This window comes from Ranitomeya imitator, chromosome 1 (genome assembly GCF_032444005.1).
Source record: "Ranitomeya imitator isolate aRanImi1 chromosome 1, aRanImi1.pri, whole genome shotgun sequence".
Classification (NCBI taxonomy): Eukaryota; Metazoa; Chordata; class Amphibia; order Anura; family Dendrobatidae; genus Ranitomeya; species Ranitomeya imitator.
Window position 1 is genome coordinate 114,137,520 of NC_091282.1, and position 20,899 is coordinate 114,158,418.

The 20,899-nt window shown below is 42.6% G+C and overlaps 1 protein-coding gene across 2 annotated transcripts in view; it reads left to right on the forward strand.

Moving 5' to 3' along the window:
* The window catches only part of LHFPL2 (LHFPL tetraspan subfamily member 2), a 167,606-nt gene that overhangs the window by 51,251 nt on the left and 95,456 nt on the right, over nucleotides 1–20,899 (forward strand). Inside the window, exon 2 of one of the 2 annotated variants that reach the window (XM_069749909.1) lies at nucleotides 8,167–8,228. The exons of the other annotated variant lie outside the window; for it this stretch is intronic. The gene's annotated coding sequence lies outside the window, so the exon portion shown is untranslated. The remainder of the gene's footprint in view (nucleotides 1–8,166; nucleotides 8,229–20,899) is intronic. 2 annotated transcript variants of the gene reach the window in all.

Genomic DNA, 20,899 nt, shown 5'->3' on the forward strand with positions numbered 1-20,899 from the left:
AAAGACAGTTGTATCTACAGTGCCTTGCGAAAGTATTCGGCTCCCTGGAACTTTTCAGCCTTTTCCCACATATGCTTCTAACATAGATACCAAATGTAATTTTTTTTGGTGAAGAATCAACAAGTGGAACATAATTGTGAAGTTGACCGAAATTTATTGGTTATTTTTAAATTTTTGTGGAAATTCAAAAACTGAAAAATGGGGTATGCAATATTATTCGGCCCCTTTTACTTTCAGTGCAGCAAACTCACTCCAGTAGTTCATTGTGGATCTCTGAATGATCCAATGTTGTTCTAAATTATTTTAAACTTATAAATATAATGCACAACTGCAGTGTATATAATAATTCATAATTTATTGAATTATAAAACAACATGATACATAATAAACCTAATATAGGGAAAAACAAATACAGGATGGAGTAAGTATGCGGGATGTTACGGGGTGCAGAAATTATCTACAATGCTCGTAATACCGCACCAATGAGTACACAATCCTCAATAAGTAAAACCATGTAAGTATCCAAGTTTAAAAAGTGTGTAAACGTGAAGAGCATATTAAGTAATAAATAGTACCTGTGTTAAGTACCCAAATTAATCTCAAACAAATTAAGATTAAAGTATAACAAAGTGCTGACTACACCATAATATATACCTATAGTAATAAGCTTAAGGAAGCAATATCATTCAGACAAAGTATCATGTGCAAAAAGTGCAAGAGAGGAGATCAAGTGGTATACTAACCAATATGAGAGCCCCGTAGCAGCCCGCACCTGCCCGATGCGCGTTTCGCCTGAGCTTTGACGAGGGAGTTTTTATGATTCAATAAATTATGAATTATTATACCGTATATACTGCAGTTGTGCATTATATTTATAGGTTTAATATAATTGGATGCCCTGCATATACTTTTTCTGGTTTTCTGTGTAAATTTAATGTTGTTTTAAATGCCTAATGGTGATAAATATAATCCACCTGTGTGCCATCAAGTCTCCGTATAAATGCACCTGCTCTGTGATAGCCTAAGGGTTCTGTTTGAAGCACAGAGAGCATCATGAAGACCAAGGAACACAACAAGCAGGTCCGTGATACTGTTGTGGAGACGTTTAAAGTCGGATTTGGATACAAAATGATTTCCATAACTTTAAACATCCCAAGGAGCACTGTGCAAGCGATCATATTGAAATACAAGGAGCATCATACCACTGCAAATCTACCAACACCCAGCCGTCCCTCTAAACTTTCATCTCAAACAAGGAGAAGACTGATCAGAGATGCAGCCAAGAAGCCCATGATCACTCTAGATGAACTGCAGAGATCTACAGCTGAGGTGGGACAGTCTATCCATAGGACAACAATCAGTCGTACACTGCACAAATCTGGCCTTTAAGGAAGTGGCAAGAAGAAAGCCATTTCTCAAAGATTTCCATAAAAAGTATCATTTCAATTTTGCAACAAGCCACCTGGGAGACACACCAAACATGTGGAAGAAGGTGCTCTGGTCAGATGAAACCAAAATTGAACTTTTTGGCAACAATGCCAAACGACATGTTTGGCGTAAAGGCAATACAGCTCATCACTCTGAACACCCCATCCCTACCACTATCAAACATGGTGGTGGCAGCATCATGGTTTGGGCCTGTTTTCTTCAGCAGGGACAGGGAAGATGGTTAAAATTAATGGGAAGATGGATGGAGCCAAATACAGGACCATTCTTGAAGAAAACCTGTTGGAGTCTGCAAAAGACCTGAGACTGGGACTGAGATTTGTCTTCCAACAAGACAATGATCCCAAACATAAAGCAAAATCTACAATGGAATGGTTCACAAATAAATGTATCTAGGTGTTAGAATGGCCAAGTCAAGGTCCAGACCTCAATCCAATTGAGAATCTGTGGAAAGAGCTGAAAACTGCTGTTCACAAACGATCTCCATCAAACCTCAGTGTTCAAGCTGTTTGCCAAGGAAGAATGGGCAAGAATTTCAGGCTCTCGATGTACAAAACTGATACATACCCCAAGTGACTTGCAGCTGTAATCGCAGCAAAAGGTGGCGCAACAAATTATTAAAGGGAACCTATCACCCCCCTCTGGTGTTTGTAACTAAAAGAGCCAACTTGTGCAGCACTAATGCTGCATTCTGACAAGGTGGCTTTTTAGTTACAAACACCTGCACACGCTGAAATAAACACTTATAAAATGTGCCCCCTCATACCCTGAAATCGTCCCGGGGTGGGACTTTCCTTCCTAATTAGACGTAGCACAGCCATCACTCTGGAGCTGTGCGTGCCAGGCGCCACCTCCTCTTGCTGCATTATTGTCCCCGACGCCTGCACTGTGAGTTTTTTTTTTTCCGGGCATGCGCAGTTGCGCTGCCCCTTCGTACTTACAGCGCAGGCGCCGGGACGATAATGCAGCAAGAGGAGGCGGGGCCCGGCGCGCACAGCTCCGGAATGATGGCTGTGCTACGTCTGATTAGGAAGGAAAGTCCCGCCCCCGGGATGATTTCAGGGTATGTGGGGGTACATTTTATAAGTGTTTATTTCAGCGTGTACAGGCGTTTGTAACTAAAAAGCTACCTTGTCAGAATGCAGCATTACTTCTGCACAAGGTGGCTTTTAGTTACAAACGCCTGAGGGGGGGTGACAGGTTCCCTTTAAGTTAAAGGGGCCAAATAATATTGCACGCCCCACTTTTCAGTTTTTTAATTTCCACAAAAATTTAAAATAACCAATAAATTTCGTTCAACTTAACAATTGTGTTCCACTTGTTGTTGATTTTTCACCCAAAATTTACATTTGGTATCTTTATGTTTGAAGCATGATATGTGGGAAAAGGTTGAAAAGTTCCAGGGGGCCGAATACTTTCGCAAGGCTCTGTATGTTGGCAGTGCACCTAAAAGAATCACAGAACCAGGTAGTAGATTACCTCAGCAGAGAAAGTGTGTGTCCTCGGAATGAGCATTTTACATGGCAGTGTTCCAACAACTGCCTCTGTATTGGGGAGTAGATGTATTCCAGGAAGAATACAAATGTAGAAAATGTCTTCCCTAGATCTAGAAGACAATCCAGATAGAGTCTTTGCCTTATCCCTAATCCGGGGCAGGGATCTTTCATATATCTTTCATATGCCTTCCTGCCGTTTCTTATGATCCCAGTAGTGCTAAGGAAGATTCAAGAAGACCTGGCAAGAGTAATCCTGGAAGATCCTTTCTGACCAAAGAGGAGCTTGTTTCCACCTCTGAATCAGATGGCTCTGGAAGACTCTATCCTGCTTCATTTGAGACATGACCTCCTGTCCGAGAGCCCTTTCTGGCATCACAACGTAAAATTATTGAACCTGTCATCTTGGATTCTCAGAGGCAGATTCTGAAGACTCGGTGTCTTTCAGATCAGGTAAAGTAATTTCTGCAGGAAATCGGTATCCTTGGCTATAAAAACAAAAAAAATTGAAGTTCTCCTCTCAATATGGGGAGACTGTCATAAACGCCTCCAGGCCAAATATCTTAGACTTGCTACAGTCAGGAGTCTATAAGGGTCTGAAGTAGAGTACGCTAAGGATCCAAATTTCAGCATTGAGCATCTTTTTTCAATTACCCTCTGGCTAGTCATCCCTGGGTCACCAGATTCTTTAAGGCAGTCCACATACTAAGACCCACAATAAGGAAGTCTGTACCCCTTTGGGACTTAAAGAGAGCGTTGAACACTAAATTTAACTCCCCTTATGAGCTTTGGGAGTAAATAAGCCTTAAGATGCTTTCCCTGAAGACACCCTTCTTATTAGCCATCACTTCAGCAGGAAGAATAGGGGAGATTATGGCCTTGTCTGTCAGAGATCCTTACCTCCAAGTGATAGAGGACTGTGTAATACTCCGATTAGACCCAACATTTCTCCCGAAAGTGGTGTCCAATTTCAAATTGAAAAAGATTATCTTGATCTCCTTTTTCCATATATGGAGGCTATCCAGGAGTGGAGACTGGATTTCAATCTCTTCATCCAATTTGGGGGAAGAAACACAGGCAAGAAGGCTTCAAAAAAATGACTGTGGCTAGATGGATTAAATCTACAAATTGTCTGGAATATTCCTCTGAAGGATTTCATGGGCTGAACGAGTAGGAGCTTTGGTGGACCAGATCTGTAGAGCCTCAACGTGGTCCAGCCTAAATACCTTCTGCAGTCATTACAAGTTGGACGTTTTGTCTAATCAGCAGACTGCCTTTGGGTGAAAGGTCCTTCATGCACTTTTGCCGCCCTGGTTCTTTCACTTGGTATTCTCCTGCTGCGCTGTCAGGTGGGATGTCCTGGAAAGGAGGAGTTAGTCCTACCAGTGATTTTATTTCCAGGAGTCCATCATGACAGCACCCTTACATTCCCTCCCTTGTACTTATATGAAAGCTAATATTTGTAGACGAGAATTCATTAAAATTGAGTTTTGTTCATCCTGGTGTAATATTTGGTAAAGACACTGGTGGGTGAGGGTGGGAGGGCTATTTAACCTCTCTTGTGTTTTCCTGTCCCTATAGAGGATGTGAAGGACTACCTCCTAGTGTGCTGTCATTCATGGGCTCCTAAAAATACAATTACTCATAGGACTAATTCTGCCTTTTTTATTTTTTATTTTTCTCTCCACGTACAAAAAAATTGACACACTGCTCAAAATAATTGGTTGATTTTATATATTTTTTTTCTCGTACATGTATAAAAAGGACTTCTGGTGGTTACAAAGCCAATTAAACATCTGTATGTGTGGAAAGAAACCCGAGCGCCCAAAGGACATTCACACAAATATAGGGAGAACCTACGAACTCCTACTGATTAGATTTTTGTCCTTGGGAAAAGGAATGAGCCATTGATTTCTAAGTCTGGTCCAGTAAAGATGACACCTGTGCCAATTGCTTTCTCCTCTCTTGAATGAACACTTACCCAAGCCAAGCTCTTATATGTATTGAATGAACGTTTTGCCCTGCTCGCATGTGTAAAGCCAGCTTTGGCTGCTATGCCGCTCAAACTGCTGGAGTTTTTTCTGTATCTGAGTACAACTGGGATAGTGATTTCTGTATGCTAGAGATGGGCAAATGGACATAAAGAGCTATGATCCCATCGTTATGCAGTGCAAATTCTAATAAAAGAAGACTAGAGTGGAAAAGATAGAGTTGTTAATGGACCGAGCGGCCTCATTAGTCTTACAAAATAAAATGTTATGTGTCAGCGGGTCATAAATTGTCTGCGTTATCAAAAGAGCATGACTCAACATTTTATGGCTTTTCAATACATTGTGTACATTTCCTCAGACAAGCATGGGTTATTGAGTTCAGTTATACCGGTTTTAGTATCTGGGAAGATGAGAAAAGAAATGTCTGCAGGACAAACCGAGTTGAAGGCACACTCCTGTATAAATTCCATGAAAAATTATTCTTCAGAACTTTTATGCTGGAGGAGCTGTTGACTGCTCAACAGAAGCTATGGATATAAAGGCAAAGGATAAAGCAAAACGGAAAACCCACAATGAAATGAACCTTGTGTCTTGGCTTCAATGATCATTGGAAATGGCTATGAGCACAGACCCTGACGCAACGACCCTGACACCCACAGGACTGGTCACTACTGAGCATGTACATAGAGTGCGGCACAGATTCATCTCAACTAAAACCCAGATCCTTAGATCAGGAACAGAACAGACGTTTATAGGATATTTCTTACCTTTCCAAAATTATTATGAAAACATTTACAGAATATCCTGCACTGAACTACTGTACCCAATTTATAATATATTGTCAGTCAGTCCATTTTATACAGACTCCACCAAAAGGGACACCGATTCCAGTGCCCTGATAACAAGTATTTTTTCAGCCTATGGGAATGTTAAGGCAGGACTTAATATTTTTTTGATTGGGACAGCCAGAAAATAGTAGAGTGCAGTGTCTCCTGGACCTCACCAATTGTCATACTGTAGTTATTATTATTATTATTATACATTTTTATAGCGCCATTTATTCCATGGCGCTTTACATGTGAATACGGGGCAAATATAGACAAATACATTAAACATGAGCAGATAACAAGGCACACGAGTACATAAGGAGGGAGGACCTAGTTCAGGCCAAAAGTTAAAGTAGAATTGAAATAATATCTTAAATTTGTCACCTACACCCAGTAAAAGATTACAATAAAAAAACAAGTCAGTCAATTATGTTGGCGAATGCTGTAGCAGTAAAATGGCTTATATAGCATAAAATCCGTTCTGTGCCTCACCAACAAGCTGGGCTATACTGTTTCCTAGTCACTGTGTTACAAAGGACTTGTCACTTGCCATAATTATATTTTTTAACCTGGTGAAAATGCTGCTGTTCACCTAATTTTGGTGGTTTTTTTCATTTACAACCACCCTCACTTGGATAAATATAGTACATTTATATATACAAGAAACAGCTGATCATGAACTTTCAGGCATACACAATTTTTTTTCATCATTTTTTTTTTGCCTTATTGAGTTTTTCACTTCACAGGATACTAAATGTATAGTGATTTAAAGGTCAAATTGATCTTGAAACCGAATCTAAAATGTCAATTCTATGTACAGAACTGAAGCTTTTTTGCTACTGTTATCTCCATGATCCGCCACGTATTTCCTATATCCAGTGTTGTAGTAAAGCGAATACGTGGCAGCAGTTAAGATTCGTATCATCTGTACAGAAACCTTTACTGCAAAAATATAATTTCCTGCAGAATGTGCAGCCGCTGTATTGAATAAGTTGTGATATTATTAGACCATATGGTTGTTTGATAACTCCTAGCACATATTATTGTACTGAGGGTTGTTAACAATCATGACAGTGTGCCATGTGCACACTCAGGATTCACCTGTATTTCCCATGTAAGTGTGTGCGTCCGTCCATGGTGGCAGGAGGAGTTACTGCTCAATACATATATTGACTGATCTAGAAATTGTTGTAGCTATGATTGTCACTGTTATCTGTCGCATTTATTTGCGTTGGAGAGAACTTGCCGTACCATTCATTGCCACTACACAATATACAGATCTTTTCCATTATACTGCGGCCCTTTAACCAACTAATCATGAGGTCTACTAGGATAGGTCCTCAATACTACAAGCTAAGGAAATTTCACCAGCAAAATCGGATCTCTTGCCTTGCCCTGATGAAGGGCAAAACACCCCGAAACACGTGTCTGCAAATAGTGTCTTATTTTGTTTCTTATCCCAAGTCTTGTGGCAAGACTAGTTGGGGTTGATATTGACTTTAGGATTGCTATATCCTATAGGTGGCGCTAGAGTTTCAGATCTCCTCTTCTCTGAGGAGGCTATTGGCATAAGAAAATTTTGTTTAATTAAAAAAAAATGTTGGTTTCAGTAATTTGTGTCATGAATGCAATGATTCTAGTCACTATTGCTTGTTTTCAGTCATGTTTACATTTCACTTTATTGTAAAGTGCCTTCCTAGGATCTAACCAGTAGCCACATTCATATCCTGATTGTTATAATGCAGCAAAAAGGGTAAAACGTTTAATTGCCAAGCCATTTTGAAAACTCCACTTCTGTGAAAAGTCATAAACAGAGGTGTTTCCTTACACACTGCTTTTGACGTGCTGTCAAAAAGGAAATCTCTTTTCCATGCTCGCTATAGCGGAGTTCTGTAATACAACCTTTTTAATGAGATGTTTGCAAATGCCATAGCATTTTCCGTAATCCCGGGATTATCTAGGTAGGGTTCCAGAGTGATACGTGGCAGATCTGCCTCTGGTTAATGGGTCATATGGTAGTCAATTGGACCAAATAATTGTGCTCAGGGTATTTACATACAGATATATCATGTGTTTGTATAATATAAATTATATATTTGTCTGTTTTATGGAGCTTTGCTAAACACTAGATCTTCTACTCCCAATAGCTTTAAGCTATTTGTTCTATAGAATGGCTTCTTAAAACAACACCACTTTAGCCTGTGGGCTGCAACTTCAGTGACTGTCCAGCCTCTTGTGTGGATTGGTTTGGGCTGCAGTACCAGACACAGCCCACGGACAAGAGTGGCGCTGTTTTTAGGGGAAAAAAAGTGATCTTGTGGAGGTGCAAACTGACCCATGTACAAGGATGGTAACTGTATGGTCCTGTCTTCATAGTCCGATAGTTATATGTGTCATTTTACATTTCAGGAATGTCTGATGCAGTTCTCCTCTGGCTGGAGCCGTGATTGTTTTGCTGAGTAATGTGAAAAGTAAGTGAGATGTTGTAAATGATTTATTATTTTCCTGTAGGAACTCTTCTTCTATCATTCTGATGTATAAGACGTATCACTGCCGATCACACTCTTCCTAGCCTCAGCACTGACAAGTAGAGCAAATCAACTGACCATCGTGGCTGATGATTCATTGTTTTTACGTATGGTGACACATCATCCCAAGATGCCTGCCTTTACTGAGCATTAAAGGGTTTATCTCATCCCAGACAGTCCTTGTAATATATCATCTACCATATACAGTTGTGTGAAAGTGTTTGCCCCCTTCCTGATTTCCTATTTTTTTGCATGTTTGTAACACTTAAATGTTTCAGATCGCCAAACAAATGTAAATATTAGACAAAGATAACACAAGTAACCACAAAATGCAGTTTTTAAATGATGATCTTTATTAAGTGAAAAAGAAATCCAGACCTACAGGGCCCTGTGTGAAAAATTGATTGCCCCCGAAACCTAATAACTGGCTGGGCCAACCTTAGCAGCAACAACTGCAATCAAGCATTTGTGATAACTGGCAATGAATCTATCACAACGCTCTGGAGGAATTTTGGCCCATTCATCTTTGCAGAATTGTTGTAGTTCAGCCACATTGGAGAGTTTCCGAGCACAAGCCGCCTTTTTAACCTTCGTCAGGCTGCATAATTTTACAACGTTAACAGGCTGCAGAGGTACAATTGTACCTTCATATATATTTTATTGAAATTTGGCCAATATATTCTGGACCAAAACTGCAGAGATGTCACGAAAATTTTAGCCCTCTACGGCTTTTCGGAAAAAAAAAAAAAAAAAAGTTATTGCAATTTTAAAACGGAATAGTTACAATTGTACCTACTCAGCCGGACGAAGGTTAAGGTCATGCCACAGTATCTCATCCGGATTAAGGTCAGGACTTTGGCTATTATTGCTCCGCAGTGGTTTTCGTAATGGACCACTGCCATTTTTGCCCAGTCTCTTTCTTATGGTGGAGTCATGAACACTGACTTTACCCCTTCATGACCGGGGGATTTTTTGTTTTTCCGTGTTCGTTTTTCGCTCCCCTCCTTCCCAGAGCCATAACTTTTTTTATTTTTCCGTCAATTTGGCCATGTGAGGGCTTATTTTTTGCGGGACGAGTTGTACTTTTGAACGACATCATTGGTTTTAGCATGTCGTGTACTAGAAAACGGGAAAAAAATTCCAAGTGCGGTGAAATTGCAAAAAAAGTGCAATCCCACTTTTTGTTTGGCTTTTTTGCTAGGTTCACTAAATGCTAAAAATGACCTGCCATTATGATTCTCCAGGTCATTACGAGTTCATAGACACCAAACATGACTAGGTTATTTTTTATCTAAGTGGTGAAAAAAAATTCCAAACTTTGCTAATAAAAAAAAAAAAAAAAAAAAAAAATTGCGCCATTTTCCGATACTCGTAGCGTCTCCATTTTTCATCATCTGGGGTCGGTTGAGGGCTTATTTTTTGCGTGCCGAGATGACGTTTTTAATGATAGCATTTCGGTGCAGATACGTTCTTTTGATCGCCCGTTATTGCATTTTAATGCAATGTCGCGGCGACCAAAAAAACGTAATTCTGGCGTTTCGAGTTTTTTTTTCCCGCTATGCTGTTTAGCGATCAGGTTAATACTTTTTTTTAATTGATAGATCGGGCGATTCTGAGCGCGGCGATACCAAATATGCGTAGATTTGATATTTTTTTTTATTGATTTATTTTGATTGGGGCGAAATGGGGGTGATTTAAACTTTTATGTTTTTTTTATTTTTTTCACATTTTTTTAAACTTTTTTTTTAAACTTTTGCCATGCTTCAATAGCCTCCATGAGAGGCTAGAAGCAGGCACAACCCGATCGGCTCTGCTACATAGCAGCGATCTGCTGATCGCTGCTATGTAGCAGAATTGCACGTGTGCTGTGAGCGCCGACCACAGGGTGGCGCTCACAGCGACGGGCAATCAGTAACCATAGAGGTCTCAAGGACCTCTATGGTTACCATTCACAAGCATCGCCGACCCCCAATCATGTGACGGGGGTCGGCGATGACGTCATTTCCGGCCGCCCGGCCGGAAGCGGTAGTTAAATGCCGCTGTCTGCGTTTGACAGCGGCATTTAACTAGTTAATGGGTGCGGGCAGATCGCGATTCTGCCCGCGCCTATTACGGGCACATGTCAGCTGTTCAAAACAGCTGACATGTCCCGGCTTTGGTGCGGGCTCACCGCGGAGCCCTGCATCAAAGCAGGGGAGCCGGCATCGGATGGTATAGTACGTCCGATGCCGGTAAGGGGTTAACTGAGGCAAGTGAAACCTGCGGTTCTGTTGATGTTGATGTGGAGTCTTTTGTGACCTCTTGAATGAGTCGTCACTGTGCACTTGGGGTAATTTTTGGTCAGCCGGCCTCTCCTGGGAAGGTTCACCGCTGTTCCATGTTTTCGCCATTTGTGGATAATGGGTCTCGCTGTGGTTCGCTGGAGTCTCAAAGCTTGAGAAATGTCTTTATAACCTCTTCCAGACTGATAGATCTCAAATACTTTCTCGTTTGTACCAGAATTTCTTTTGAATCACTGCATGATGTCTAGCTTTTGAGAAACTTTTTTTTCTACTTCAGTTTGTCAGGCAGGCCCTATTTAAGTGATTTCTTGATTGAGAACAGTCGTGGCAGTAATCTGGCCTGGGTATGGCTTGGGAAATTGAACTCTGCTTCCCAAAGATGTGATAAACCACAGTTAATGTTTTAGGGGGAGGGAGGCAACCACTTTTTCACACAGGTCTCTGTAGGTTTGGATTTCCTTTAACAATAAAGACCTCCATTTACAAACTGCATTTTGTGTTTACTTGTATTATCTTTGTAGAATTATTTAAATTTGTTTGGTGATCTGCAACATTTAAGTGTGACAAACATTCAAAAGAATTGGAAATCGGGAAGGGGCAAACACTTTTTCACACAACTGTAATACTACATTAAGTAGCGGGAGACATGAACAGCAGAAAACCACTCCACCACCAACTAGATCTCCCAAAATCAGTTCTTTGTCAGGCGTTTCAGGAGCCCAGCCCCACCTTTTGATAAGTGAGAATAGTTAGATAGGTTTGGGCCCACCATTGGACCCCATGTGTCTTGCTGTTCCTTTCAAAGTCTCCGGTGCTAAAGATAAAAAAGATAGACTCATACTTGTTTAATAGGTATCACCCATCCAGTGGACAGATGATGATTTATGATGACCGGAATACCTCTTTAATGGCTCAATGTAATCCATGTAAGGCTTGAGTCCACCAGAAATATTACTGGTTGGTGACTCTCCAATATGGCTCCTAGAGGGAAGTCTGTTATGACCTGGTGGTCAGGACAATAATGGACCTGGTGGATAAGAGCACACGGAATGACCTGATAGTTACTGATAATATAGGACGAGCTCTGGGACGTGGAAACTCTGCTGACCGCAATCCCTAATCCTATCACGCACACTAGAAATAGCCGTGGATTGCTCCTAACGCTCCCTATGCAACTCGGCACAGCCTAAGGAACTAGCTAGCCCTGAAGATAGAAAAATAAAGCCTACCTTGCCTCAGAGAAATTCCCCAAAGGAAAAGGCAGCCCCCCACATATAATGACTGTGAGTAAAGATAAAAATTACAAACACAGAGATGAAATAGATTTAGCAAAGTGAGGCCCGACTTACTGAACAGACCGAGGATAGGAAAGGTAGCTTTGCGGTCAGCACAAATACCTACAAAAGACCACGCAGAGGGCGCAAAAAGACCCTCCGCACCGACTCACGGTGCGGAGGCGCTCCCTCTGCGTCCCAGAGCTTCCAGCAAGCAAGACAACAAACAAAATAGCAAGCTGGACAGAAAAATAGCAAACCAGAGAAAAACAAGCAGTCACTTAGCTTCTGCTGGGAAGACAGGTCACAAGAACGATCCAGGAGTGAACAAGACCAATACTGGAACATTGACAGGTGGCATGGAGCAAAGATCTAAGTGGAGTTAAATAGAGCAGCCAGCCAACGAATCAACCTCGTCACCCGTGGAAGGAAACCCAGAAACAGCCACCAGAGGAATTCCATGGACAGAACCAGCCAAAGTACCATTCATGACCACAGGAGGGAGCCCGACAACAGAATTCACAACAGAAGTCCCAACTCTAACCTGTCTCATAAAGGGAAGTCCCAAGCTGGAGACCCTCGCCAATGTCTGTTTCCCCTAGATAACCACATATTGTACTGATGGTTCAACTTTTATCTTTTCAGATGGGCCTTCTAAGTCCTCATTAATGTTGTTTTCGTGGTTCTCTTCGATAGATTTGGGTTTACAGGGACTGAGATCTTCCTGTCGTATTGCCCATACACCCAACATTTTTAAGCAATTAAGGGGAAAAATGCTTTTTTTTTTCTTTTAGAAGTCTACCAGCCCCTAAGCACATAGCCTTGTAAAGGATATAAATCCTTTAGTCTATTAATCGCTGCCTTTGTTCTACAGAAATGGACCTTTAAGCAAATACTTTAATTAGGGTGCTTTGTGTTCCCTGGGTGTGACCAATAGACTCCAGCACTGGATTGATGGGGCTTTCTCTGCAGACAATGCTCATGCTAGGCAATCCATGTGCTGTCAATCATCAGTGAGGGAGACAGGGCATGCAAAACAAGTGGGCGGAACCATCTGCCTACATTATGCAGACACTGGAGTTTTGAGATTAAAATACTTAAGGTTTATGGAAACTCTCTGGACAATCAATTAATGGTTATTGAGTGAATCCGACTCGTGTAAGGCGGTTACGCTTTACTTGATTGTCTTTCTTTTTTACTTGACTGTTTTGCTATGTTTTGCTTTTCCTTGTCCTTTCATGGATACTTTTTACTTTTTATGTTATATATGAAAATTTTCAATAAAAACTGTACTGTAAGAAATACTAAAGGTTCAATTTTTATAGTGGGCATATCCTTTACAAGGCTATGTGCTTAGTTTATACTGTCCGATTTGGCTGACCAGGCTCCCTTTAAAGGGAACCTGTCACCCCCAAAATCGATGGTGAGGTAAGCTCACCGTCATCAGGGGCTTATCTATAACATTCTATAATTCTGTAGATAAGTCGCCGATGTTACCTGAAAGAGGAGAAAAAGACGTTAGATTATACTCACCCAGGGGCGGTCCTGCGCCGATGGGTGTCTCAGGTCCGCTCCGGCGCCTCCCATCTTCATTCCATGACGTCCTCTTCTGGTCTTCACGAAGCGGCTCCGGCGCAGGCGTACTTTGTCTGCCCTGTTGAGGGCAGAGCAATGTACTGCAGTGCGCAGGCGCCGGGCCTCTGACCTTTCCGGCGCCTGCGCACTGCAGTACTTTCCTCTGCCCTCAACCGGGCAGACAAAGTACGCCTGCTCCGGAGCCGCAGCGTGCAGACCAGAAGAGGACGTCATGGAATGAAGATAGGAGGCGCTGCAGATATCAAGGTATATTTTTTTTTTTTTTTTTTTTCAACTTCCTATGATCTACTTGCTCATATAAACGGCTTTGGAGGGTTGACCCTGCTGACAGATCCCCTTTAACCCCTTAACGACCGCCGATACGCCTTTTAACGGCGGCAGTTAGGGGTACTTAAACCACAGCGTCGTTAACTAACGGCTCTGTGGAAAAAGTGAATAGCGCCCCCCAGAGTCGGATTTTCTCTGGGGTCTCTGTTGCCGAGACCCCAGAGAACATGATTCGGGGGTTTTTGCCGACCCGCGGGGTGCGATCGCCGGTAATTAAGCGTTTACCGGCGGTTGCAAAAAAAACCAACACGTGATTTCCCATTTAATTTCTCTGTCCTCCGATGTGATCGCACATCAGAGGACAGAGAAATGGGGTCCCCGATCGCTCCCCGATACTCACCTGTTTCCCCCGGTGCTCCCCATGGCTCCCGATGGGCACCGCCATCTAGTTCCAGCCAAAAATTGGCGGGCGCATACGCAGTGCGTCCGCCGGCCGGCACCAGGAAGATTTTTTGGGGGTCTTGACTGCCGGGGGTAGCCGAGACCCCAAAGAACATGATCGGAATCTGTTTTTACCAACCCCTGTTTTGCGATCGCCGGTAACTGTTTACTGGCGGCTGCAAAAAAAAAACAAAAAACGATGTGTCATTCTCTGTCCTCTGATGTGATTGCACATCAGAGGACAGAGAAATAGGGGGATTTGGGGACCCTGCTATACTTATTGGTGTCCCTGGATCCTCCTGCATCCCCTCCTGGCCACCGGCTTCTTCATCCGGTAAGAAAATGGCGGGCGCATGCGCAGTGCGCACGCCATGATCTGCTGGCCGGCAGCTAGAGGAGTTGGGCTAAAGCTAGGGTTAGGGCTAGGATTAGGGTTGGGGCTAAAGTTAGGACTACGGTTGGGGCTAAAGTTAGGGATAGAGTTGGGATTTGGGTTAGGGTTTGGATTAGGGTTAGTATTAGGGTTAGGGTTGGCATTATGGCTACGTTTGGGATTAGGGTTAAGGTTATGGTTGGGATTAGCGTTAGGGGTGTATTGGGATTAGGGTTAGGTTTGAGGTTAGGGTTGAGATTAGGATTAGGGGTGTGTTGGACTTAGGGTTTTGATTAGGGTTATGGTTGGGATTAGTGTTGTTTTGGGGTTAGGGTTGTGATTTTGGTTAGGGTTGTGATTAGGATTATGGATTGGGTTGGGATTAGGGTTAGGGGGAGTGTTGTAGTTAGGGTTGGAGTTAGAATTGAGGGGTTTCCACTGATTAGGTACATCAGGGGGTCTCCAAACGCGACAGCCAATTTTGCGCTCAAAAAGTCAAATGGTGCTCCCTCCCTCCTGAGCTCTGCCTTGCACCCAAACAGTGGTTTACCCCCACATATGGGGCATCAGCGTACTCAGGATAAATTGGACAACAACTCTTGGGGTCCAATTTCTCCTGTTACCCTTGTGAAAATAAAAACTTGGGGGCTAAAGAATCTTTTTTGTGGAAAATTTTTTATTTTCATGACTCTACATTATAATCTTCTGTGAAGCACTTGGGCACTCAACGTTCTCACCACACATCTAGATAAGTTCCTTGGGGGGTCTAGTTTCCAAAATGGGGTCACTTGTGGGGGGTTTCTACTGTTTAGGTACATCAGGGGCTCTGCAAACGCAACATAACGCCCGCAGACCATTCTATCCAAGTCCTCATTCCAAAAGGCGCTCCTTCCTTTCCGAGCCCCGATGTGTGCCCAAACAGCGCCCCCCACACACACACACACACACATATAGGGTATCAGTCTACTCAGCATAAATTGCAAAATACATTTTGGGGTCCAATTTCTCCTGTTTCCCTTTTGAAAGTAAAAATTTGGGGGTGAAAAGATCATTTTTGTGGAAAAAATGATTTATTTATTTTTTTATTTTCATGGCTCTACATTATAAACTTCTGTGAAGCAGTTGGGGATTCATAGTGCTCACCACACATCTAGATAAGCTCTTTGGGGAGTCTAGTTTCCAAAATGGGGTCACTTGTGGGGGGTTTCTATTGTTTAGGTACATCAGGAGCTCTGCAAATGCAACATGACACCCACAGACCATCCCAGCAAAGTCTGCATTCCAAGCGGCTCTCCTTCCCCTCCGAGCCCCGATGTGTGCCCAAACAGCCCCCCCCCCTCAAATGTGGGGTATCAGTGTACTCAGGACAAACTGGTCAACAAATTTTGAGGCCCAATGTCTCCTGTTACCCTTGAGAAAATAAAAAATTGCAGGCTGAAAAATCATTTTTGAGGGAAAAAAAAGGATTTTTTTATTTTCACGGCTCTACTTTATAAATTTCTGTGAAGCACTTTGGGGGTTCAAAGTGCTCACAACACATCTAGATAGGTTTCTTAATGGGTCTAGTTTTCAAAATGGTGTCACTTGTGGAGCTGTTTAGGCACATCAATTCCAGCCAATTCTGCATTGAAAAAGTCAAACGGCACTCCTTCTCTTCCAAGCCCTGCCATGCGCCCAAACAGTGGTTTACCCCCACATTTGGGGTATCGGCGTATTCAGGAGAAATTGCACAACAAAATTTGCGGTTAATTTTTTACACTTGTGAAAATAAAAAAAAAATTGGTTCTGGAAGTAAAATGTTTGCAAAAAAAAAGTTAAATGTTCATTTTTTCCTTCCACATTTTCAGTTCCTGTGAAGCACATAAAGGGTTAATAAACTTCTTGAATGTGGTTTTAAGCACTTTGAGGAGTGCAGTTTTTAGAATGGTGTCACACTTCATTATTTTCTATCATAAAGACCCCTCAAGATGACTTCAAATGTGATGTGGTCCTTAAAAAAAAAAAAAAAAATGGTTTTGTAAAAATTAGAAATTGCTGGTCAACTTTTAACACTTATAACTCCCTAACCCACAAAAAAATGTTGTTTCCAAAATTGTGCTGATGTAAAGTAGACATGTGGGAAATGTTATTTATTAACTATTTTTTGACATATCTCTCTGACTTAAGGGCATAAAAAATACGAAGTTTGAAAATTTTGCAAAATTTTAAACATTTCGCCATATTTCCGTTTTTCATAAATAATCGCAAGTAATATCGAAGAAATGTTACCACTAACATGAAGTACAATATGTCACAAAAAAAAAATCTCAGAATCAGCGGGATCTATTAAAGCATTCTAGAGTTATAACCTCATAAAGTGACAGTGATCAGAATTGTAAAAATCGGCTCGGTCATGAAGTACCAAATTGGCTCTGTCGCTAAGAGGTTAAACAGTCCAGCTGAACAGCATAAGGCTATGTTCACACTTTGCGGATTCCACTGCGGATTTTTCCGCAGCAGAATTCCAAAATCCGCAGTGAAAACCCGTTGCGGTTTTTACTGCGTTTTCTTCTGCGGATTTTCATCTGCAGTTTTCTATTGGAGCAGGTGAAAATCCGCAGAAAAGAAGTGACATGCTGCGGAATGTAATCCGCAGCGTTTCCGCGCGGATTTTTCTGCAGCATGTGCACAGCGTTTTTTGTTTCCCATAGGTTTACATTGGAATGTAAACTCATGGGAAACTGCTGCGGATCCGCAGCAGTCAAATCCGCTGCGGATCCGCAGCAAAATCCGCAAAGTGTGAACATAGCCTAAATGTCATATATCCCTAGTTGTTTTGCAAGGCTCGTTAAAGGGTCAGACAATGACTTGGGCCTCATTGAGACGTCTGTTTTTCATATATACGTGTTCTGTTTGTTTGTGGTTTTCTCAGATAGAACACGTTCCCCTTATAGTCAGTGGTGTTGTTCACATGTCAGTATTTTTTGGCGGACTGTGTTTTGGTACAAAACTCAGATACATATCCATTTTTTTTTTTTTTACCGGCATCATGGTAAAATGTACCAATACAAGTGTGTGGGTCTGCGAAAATCATGGGCAGCACGTGGATGGTGTCGGTTATACAGTCCATGTGGGACAATTGCACCATTAAGATCATTATTTCCGGTCACATAAATGAACAATGCCCGGACTATGAAAACTTCTCTACAATTTCTAGCAAAATTTGCCTCCGAGACACATATCTGTACAGATAGTAATAAAATCCTGCGTCCTGCTGTTTATATAAACTGTCCTTTTAGGTCAGAGATGGCCTCCTAACAGATCAGTCTGTCTGCAGCTCCCCACAGAATCCAGGCTAATAAATCCTTGTGTTATGTCCATGGCCCCAGTATGTGGAGGCCAAGAATGAGGATAAGGGCAGCCCTGTGCGATAGACAGTACAAATCATGCGTGCTCCGCACATCAAAGGCTGCGGACTGCTGATGTGGGGTAAATCTTGCTAGGTGGGGATTAATGTGTGAGCACATTTTTCCTGACCTAATAACCAGCACAAAGCAATACGATAGCCTTGTTTGTCCAGTCTCAGATCTGGAGCCGCTAATCATTCTTTGGCCGCTGTTGTTGAAGGGGATTTTCATGGGGCTTCCTCTTGTCTTTTAATAATAAGATTTGTTTAGCATTTTTTTTTTCTGTTGCTGTGATTATTACTGATATGGGTTGTCGGATTATAGTAGCCGGCATGGGACTATTATGTTAAGATCACCAATCTTAATGACATTTTCTTGAAGATATTAAAATCGTGACCATGGCCGATCTTTAAGGACTTGCATATGGCAAAACAGCAGATAAACCGGCTTCATACATCAGACAGACATGCCCACAAATCTACATGGCGTGTGTGAAGACTTCATCAAAGATTTTGCAAGAGTAAAAATCGCCAGCAAAATTGTATGAACCATAACACAAAATTATATATGTTATTTTTTTCCCTCTTAAACTGCCTTCTTACCTTACCGGTTGCCATTCCTGTTCCAAAGCTCCCTGATCCCAACCCTTCCCCATTGATCTCCCTACTACTTGCTCTCCGAGTGACCTCCTGACACCGATACAGTATATGACCTCTGAAACTGGAGGTCAGGGGTCACCTCAGCTTGTGTTTATCTAGAGTTATTTCACCACATGTGGTTTTGGAAAACCCCATTTGTTTGCATTAAACTTTGCTGAAAATTTTGTGGTAGGAGATGAAGTCTGTATGGGGCACTGTTCGGGACCCACACTGGCCACACGCAGTGGAACAAAGTCCGTCAAACCAGACATTTTTCAACTTCATTAGCTGTCAGTCTAATGTGTATGGTAGCAGGTTTACCAGCAGAAGTCAGGGAAAGGAAGGGTAGGGAATCTTAAAAAGCTTGTCATTCTCCCCCCCCACCCCCCCCCCCCCAAAAAAAAAAAAATGCTCCAAGTATATAGTGTGCAAATCACTCCAATGTAAAACATAAAGAAATCACTTCAGAATTATAACAATAAAGGAGTTTCTGGGATTGTAAAAAAGAAAATGGCTGTTTTCTCAAACAACCTGGGTATTCTAGAATGTGTATGTATGCATATAGCAGCCACATAGTATATAGCACAGGCCACGACATATTCTTGAATACCCGATGCGTTAATACAGGCCACACAGTGTATAACACAGTCCAAACACTATATAACATTTCCCACATAGTATATACCACAGCCCACGCAGTATATAACATTGCCCACATAGTATATAACACTGTGCCCACGTAATATATAGCAGCCATGCAGTATATAACGCTGCCCACACAGTATATAGCATTGGCCACATAGTATATAACACTGCCTACGTAGTATATAGCAGCCATGTAGTATATAACACTTCCCACGCAGTATATAGCACAGCCCACGTAGTATTTAGCAGTGTGGGCACCATATCCCTGTTAACAAAAATAAAAAATAAATACTCACCCACCGGGGTCTAGCGAAGCTGTGTCCATGCGCGCATGACTGCCACCAGCTTCCGTTCCCAGGATGCATTGCGAAATTACCCAGATGACGTAGCGGTCTCGCGAGACCGCTAAGTCTTCTGGGTAATTTTGCAATGCATCTCTGGGAACGGGAGCTGGCGGCAGGTGCGTGCGACTCGGCGGACGATGGAAGGTGAGAATAGCAGGTTTTTTTTTTAATTATTTTTAACATTAGCTCTTTTTACTATTGATGCTGCATAAGCAGCATCAATAGTAAAAAGTTGGTCACACAGGGTTAATAGCAGCGTTAACGGAGTGAGTTACCCGCAGCATAACGCAGTCCGTTAAAGCTGTCATTAACTCTGTGTGAGCGCTGACTGAATGGGAGTATGGAGCGGGCGCCGGGCACAGACTGCAGGGGATTAGGGAGGTACTAATTCTCGGCAGGACTATGCCCGTCGCTGATTGGTCGCGGCAGCCAGGACAAGCAGCTGGCGAGACCAATCAGCGACGCGGGATTTCCGTGACCGAAGTTGCAGACAGAAAGACTGAAGTACCCCTTAGACAATTATGCCCAGTCACATAGTATATTGCACAGCGACGTAGTATATTGCACAGCGACGTAGTATACAGCACAGAGCCACGCCAGTCACGTAGTATATTGCCCAACCACGTAGTATATTACCCAGTCACGTAGTATATTGCCCAACCACGTAGTATATTACCCAGTCACGTAGTATATTGCCCAGCCACGTAGTATATTGCCCAGCCACGTAGTATATTGCCCAGCCACGTAGTATATTGCCCAGCCACGTAGTATATTGCCCAGCCACGTAGTATATTGCACAGCCACGTAGTATATTGCACAGCGATGTAGAATACAGCACAGAGCCACGTAGTATATTGCCCAGTCACATAGTATATTGCACAGCGACGTAGTATACAGCAGGGGTCCCCAACTCCAGTCCTCAAGACCCACCAACATGTCATGTTTTCAGGATTTCCTAAAGGCCCCGTCACACATAGCGAGATCGCTAGCGAGATCGCTGCTGAGTCACAAGTTTTGTGACGCAACAGCGATCTCAGTAGCGATCTCGCTATGTGTGACACGTACCAGCGATCAGGCCCCTGCTGTGAGATCGCTGGTCGTGTCGGAATGGCCTGGGCCATTTTTTGATCGTTGAGGTCCCGCTGACATCGCTGAATCGGCGTGTGTGACGCCGATTCAGCGATGTCTTCACTGGTAACCAGGGTAAACATCGGGTTACTAAGCGCAGGGCCGCGCTTAGTAACCCGATGTTTACCCTGGTTACCATCCTAAAAGTAAAAAAACAAACACTACATACTTACCTACCGCTGTCTGTCCTCCAGCGCTGTGCTCTGCTCTCCTCCTGTACTGGCTGTGAGCGTCGGTCAG